Below are 6,517 nucleotides of genomic sequence, written 5' to 3'. Positions count from 1 at the left end.
TGTCAGAGAAGGAAATTAAGGAGCCATTATGACTCCAGGCAGCCTGGTATCCTGGATTGACATCAGAGTAAAAATTGGTGACATCTGAACGGTGTCTGTGCTTTGGCTAATAGTGTTGTACCAATGTTTACTTCATAGTTTTGATAAATGTGCTGTGGTTATGCAAGATATTAACACTAGGGGAACCTGAGTGAAGGGTATATGGGACATCTCTATACTATCTTTATAACTCTTCTGTAAATCCTAACTATGAAAGGGTTAAAAGTTTGAAGAAAGGAGGTTATAAAGGGTCTGGTTAATAAGACTGAATATACAGAAAGGAAGAAACAAAGGTCCATGTGAGAAGACGGATGTGTACATATGTATATGTATGTATATGTCTGTTGGTGGGTCTGTGTGATGGTGTGTGGGTCTGAGTGTGTGTATGTGGTCGGGGGACATCTGGTGTCTGGGGTGTGTGTATGTGCCTCCTGGTGTGTGGCTGTGTTTATGTGTGTATATGTGAATTTATATGCACACAACTCTACTGTGAGGGAATTAACAAACTAAGGTACTTGCATAAGAGTGAGAGCATCCATAAATTTTGAGCCCTAGGCACCTTGCTTTCCTCACTCTACACCCAGTATTTCCAAGAAGAGCAAAAAAGCACAGAGGGGGCACCTGGATTTGAACCAGGGACCTCTTGATCTGCAGTCAAATGCTCTACCACTGAGCTATACCCCCCAATGGTAATAAGCTTCACATAAACACTTATTTCACTTTTACGAGTTACATCATACTTCATAAATACCTTTTATAGCTGAGGTTCTTCCTGGGATTTAAATTCACCTTCAATTCCCTTCCAGCCACACCAGCACCTGCTTTTCCTGGAGCATATATATTCATTCTCTTCCCAGCACTTCAAGCTGAGTATAATTCTCCATATAATTCTCCAGTTTTTAAAATATACTACCAACTGCCTAGAAATCTCTGGGCACATCGGTGAATGTTTTCCCCCCAACCCCCACATCAATGAATGTTTCAAGTTTTATGGGTCACCAACAAGTATTAGACAGGGAGGGAGTCTTAACTGGGTATCTGCAAACTTCAGAGGTTCAGATGTAACTCTAATATTATAGGCAAATGTTGTGTATGTACGTACACTGTATGCCGTGTATGTTTTCATCAAATTTTCAAAGAGGACCTCATCCGGGATGAACTGTCTTATTTTACAGTCAAACAACAACGACCAGGTATTCCAAAGTCCAAAGTTTACCTCTGAACGCCTCTGATTCCTATTCTCTTTGGTTCCAGTCTGAGGATTTTTAATCTCATACATCTCTGAGACTGAGCAGAAAGGTCAAGGAAATCTCTGTCATGGCCACAAATCCTCCCTGATAATGCTTGTCGCCTCCGCGAAGCTGTGTACCCAACAGCAGCCAGAGCTTCAGCTCACAAACTCTCTCAGGTCCCAGATACCCATTCCCAGTCGCTCCACTCTGAGGCCTTACAGGAGCCTCAGAGCTGACACCCAGTGTGCCCCAAAACACACTTGTCACCTTCCTGCCCAAACCTGCACCTCCTCCTATTCTGCTTTGTTGTAATAATGACAGCATATCTTTACTGGACACTTGCTATGTGCCACACACAGGACTAAAGATTCCACCCATAACTTCCCAGAGAATCGTTAGGAAAATGCCATAAAAAAGATGTTATTATTAGCATATTGATTTTGCAGGTAGGGAACTGAGGCACAGAGTAGCCACACAGCCAGGAGGTGCTGAGGCCAGGATTCCAGGGTACACTCAGGGCTCAGAGCCCGGCCTGCCTCTTGAACTCTCTGACCAGTCTCTTCCCCGTCCTGGTTGGGGACACCACTGTGCACTCCATCATTTGGTCCAAACACAATGGTGGGCTTCTCTCACCGGCTCTTCCCTATTCCAGGTAATCTCTGGGGATTGTGGATCGTGCCTCTGATTTCGCTTAGGTCCATCCCAACCCCCACACCAGCAGTGCCACCACCTCCTAAATGGCCTCTCGGCCTCCACCCCTCACAGCCATCCCCCTGCTGCTCCCCAAGCAGCCTCTTTTAAAATGGAGTCCAGGGGGGGTGCCTGGGTGGCTCAGTCGGTTAAGCGTCCGACTTCGGCTCAGGTCATGATCTCACGGTTCGTGGGTTCGAGCCCCGCATCGGGCTCTGTGCTGACACCCAGCTCAGAGCCTGGAGCCTGTTTCAAATTCTGTTATCTCCCTCTCTCTCTGACCCTCCCCTGCTCACTCTCTCTCTCTTAGAAATAAATAAAAACATTTAAAAAAAATAATAAAATGGAGTCCAGGGGCACCTGGGTGGCTCAGTCTGTTGAGCATCCGACTTCAGCTCAGGTCACGATCTTGTGGCTCATGGGTTCAAGCCCTACATTGGGCTCTGTGCTGATAGTGAGGAGGCTGCTTGAGATTTTCCGTCCCCCTCTCTCTCACTCCACCCCTCCTCCACTCATGTTTGCTCTCTCAAAAATAAACAAACATTAAAAAAATTTAAAAACTTTTTAACATTTATTTATTTTTGAGAAAGAGAGAGAGAGAGAGACAGAATGAGCAGGGGAGGGTCAGAGACAAAAGGAGACACAGAATCTGAAGCAGGCTCCAGGCTCTGAGCTGTCAGCACAGAGCCCAATGTGGGGCTCAAACCCACAACTGGTGAGATCATGATCTGAGCTGAATCTGGATGCTCAACCAACTGAGCCACCCAGGCTCCGCTAAAATTTTTTTAATTAAATATTAAGAAATTAAATGGAGTCTATCTAGGTCATGCCCCTTTAAATGCCTTCCTGAAAGATCCCAAGTCTCTTAGCATGATATGAAGAGTTCTCTTCATTTGGATCCCTAACTGCCTCTTCGATTTCATTCTCTGACACACCCATATTATCACCTCCTGTGTTTTCACTGCCTCTACCTGCATCCATCTGGCCCCAGCCTCTGACAAGGCTGCCTGGGCAGCAGATGAAATGAAGGAGATAATTAATGGAAATAATTTAGACTGGAGCCTGGCCTATACACAAAGGACGTTAGTTATTATTCAACCATGAGCTATGGAAAATAATAAAACTAAAGTTGATCCATATTCTTCTGAAGCAAAAACTAGAATATACAGGGGGCACCTGGATTTGAACCAGGGACCTCTTGATCTGCAGTCAAATGCTCTACCCCTGAGCTATACCCCCAGTGAAATAAGCTTGTTTTTATAGTCTATCTCTCTCTCGACTTCCTGGTTCTGAAACCTCCAATGACTCAGGAGAGCTATAATTAGAGGGAATGCTGCCTGGAAGGAGTCTGGGCATTACAAGTCTTAGAAGAAGTTTATTATGAAAAAAGACAAGATTCCTGAGACCTAAACTTTCTAAGCCAAGAAACTCTTCTTACACTTCCCAATATGCAGAGCCTTTCGGTCCACCCTACCTCACATAAATGGAATCTCAGGTCCAGGTAAAAATCGTCAGGTTTTCCGCAAATGGCAACATCAATACAGTGACGATGACTGGATTCCTGTCACAATTCCTTTAGAGCCAGGGCTCCTAGCAACTGAGAGTCTCATTCGTCTTCATGACTTCACAGAACTGAGCTCATAACTGATACTCAACAGATATTTGTTACATACAATTGATTCTGGGCAAAATATTGTATAAATAATGATTTGTGTGAGATAGCTTTACCAAGCCATAACTGTAAGATGGTTTTAATCCCACAAAAACAGATAGCCCCTGAGTTACATTCTTATGTAACACAACTTGCCTGAAACTTGGAATATTGTCAACTCCAAAAGGTCATCTGTTGAAGAGAATCAAGGTTCCAAGAGCCTTTGAATCGATTAAGTAAATTATGTATCCTGGTCCTACCTACCACCAAAATTCCTTTTCAACTTCCAAACACAACCACAGTTAGAACCACCTCTACTTCAGGGCTTTATATACAGGCACCTCTCACCCTAAGCACCGTCAGGTGCTTCTTTTGGAAATCTTGAGTGCTTAAACCTATGGAGAAGTCTCTCTTCCACTGATTTCCCAGAGTACATACATTTATCAGGTCTTTTCAAAAGATCCGAAGTTTGGGTTGGTCATCGCGTGTCGGGGCTGTGATTGGTTGGGAGCCCAGGAGAGGGAAGAGACTCCATTCCATTCTTTTTCTCCTCTGCGGCAGGCTGGAATTGAGAGACAAGAAAAGAATCACAATGGCTGCTCCGCTCATTGTTCTTTTCCCCCTGGAACATCAGTGGGAGTTGAGAATTTTAGCAGTAACAGATGTAGCGCATGCTCCATATCTAAGAACCAGCACGGGAAGGGATCTGGAGATCATTTATTCCAACCACTTCTTTTGCAGACTAAGAAATGCAGATGGAGAGAAGCTGAAGACCTTTGTTTAAAGTCACAGACACACCAGAGCAGGTTCAGAACCGAGGGTCCACCCTACTACCAGCTCCTTGGAGACTCCTCAATGCCAGGAATGATGTAGGTGCTCATTGAATGTTTGTAGGATAAATGTCAGACTTATTGTCAACTGAGAAAAGGAGGGGGAAATGAAACAGAACAAAGGCCTTTATTTGGGGTCTCATAATTGTAATTCGGGGAGCACCAATTTGGGATGGAGTGGTCAGAAAAGTGTCCTCGGGCACCTGGATGGCTCAGTCGGTTGAGCGTCTGACTTCAGCTCAGGTCATGATCTCATGGTCTGTGAGTCTGAGCCCTGCTTCAGGTTCTGTGCTGATGGCTTGGAGCCTGGGGCCTGCTTTGGATTCTGTGTCTCCCTCTCTCTCTGCCCCTCCCCCACTCATGCTTTGTCTCTCTCTCTCTCTCAAAAATAAAATTTAAAAAACATTAAAAAAAGATTTTTAGAACAGTGTCCTGCTCATGTGGGGAAAATAAGGTATTCTTCTGAGAAAGATGGATGGGGTAATGACATGATTTAGATAAAGAAGAGAAGAGAAAAAAATTGTGTTTGATGCTGATGGGTTGAGCTGCTTCTGGTTACTTTCTTACTGATTACTTCATTGGTGCTATCAAACAAAACTGTCCAGGGGCACAAAACAGCACCATTTGCCCTGTCTACAAGCTGGGGATTGGGAACGATGGCTGAACTGAACTGCTGTCGTATTCCTAACTTCTTTTCCCTTCACCGCGATATCACACATGTGAACTGGCTCTTATTGTCAAAATATAAGTAAAAGTTAGTATGTGTTTTAACTGTAAGGTATACAACCCAAATAATCTAACCTGAGCTCCAAAGCCCATTACTCTAAGATTTACATCAGGGCCACAGAAGAGGAGGCGATGACAGCACAAAACATCTTGTAGAAACGTTTGGAAAACTGTGGCAATTATTCAAAATATTTCCACCACAGAGTTTTGGAAACTGAGTCTTCCTATTATGTCCAGATCCTACAGGACTATTTCATAATGAGGATGAATCAGAATTTAAGTTTCAGTCATCAAAAGTCTTTTTCCCCTTATATTAAGGATTTTTCCCCCTTATCTTCCTTCTTAGTTGAATTCTTTTTCACTTTTTAATCCTCAGGTTTCTTGATTGTAAAATGGAGATGTTGCAATGAGAAGATCTCCTTAAATTTTTCCAATCACCACAATGTATGACTCACAATTTCAAATTTAGCTTCTAGTGGGGGACTAGCCCAAAAACACAAGTATGGCCAAAACATGGTAGCAAAAAGTGATTAAAAAGAAAGGGAAAGTGTTTCTGTGGCCACAAGATTTACCAGCAGCCTTACTACCTTAATTGTTCCTCATTTTATTCCACACAAGATATTGTTTCTTACAAATATCTACGCTCTATGAAAATATGTTCAACATCACTACATCACTAATCAAAAGAGAAATGTAAATCAAAGCCACAATGAGCTATCACCTCACACCCCTAGAACGGCTGCTATCAAAAGAACAGAAGATAATATGCGTTAATGAGATTGAAGAGAAACTGGATCCCTCATGCACTGTTCACGGGAATGTAAAATGGTGCAGCCACCATGGAAAGCAGAATACTGGTTCCTCAAAAAATTAAAAATAGAACTACCCTATGATTCAGCAATACCACTTGTGGTATGTGTTTCAAAAGAATTCAAAGAAGAGTATCAAAAATATCTGTCCACACTCGTGCTCACTACAGCATTGTTCACAATAGCCAAGAGGTAAAAGCAACCCAAAGGTCCATTGACAGATGAATGGATAAAGGAAATGTTGTATAAATATACAATGGAATATTATTCAGCCTTAAAAAAGAAAGAAATCCTATTGTTTGTGACAAGATGAATAGGTCTGGAGGACTTGATGCTACATGAAATAAGCCAGACACAGAAAGACAAATAATGCATGATTCCACTTTCATGAAAAATCTCCAAGAGCCAAACTGTTTCTCTCATAGAACTACAGAGTAGATAGAAAAGTGGTTACCAGGATCTGGGTGAAGGGGTAAATGTGGAAACGCCAGGCAGAGGATACAATTCAGTGAAGCCAGATGAGTAAGTTCTGGAGATCTA

The 6,517-nt window shown here is 42.9% G+C and overlaps 2 non-coding genes across 2 annotated transcripts; both read right to left on the bottom strand.

Annotated features, from left to right (window-relative positions):
• Positions 1–651: 651 nt before the first annotated feature.
• On the bottom strand, positions 652–723 carry TRNAC-GCA. The gene has a single exon. It is a non-coding gene; the product is annotated as a tRNA-Cys (tRNA).
• A 2,405-nt stretch (positions 724–3,128) lies between these two features.
• TRNAC-GCA lies at positions 3,129–3,200 on the bottom strand. The gene has a single exon. It is a non-coding gene; the product is annotated as a tRNA-Cys (tRNA).
• Positions 3,201–6,517: the final 3,317 nt, after the last annotated feature.

This window comes from Hyaena hyaena, unplaced genomic scaffold, assembly GCF_003009895.1.
Source record: "Hyaena hyaena isolate Hyena2069 unplaced genomic scaffold, ASM300989v1 scaffold_2036, whole genome shotgun sequence".
Classification (NCBI taxonomy): Eukaryota; Metazoa; Chordata; class Mammalia; order Carnivora; family Hyaenidae; genus Hyaena; species Hyaena hyaena.
The sequence above is the reverse complement of the archived record's forward strand: the minus strand, read 5'-3'. Positions and strand labels throughout refer to the sequence as shown.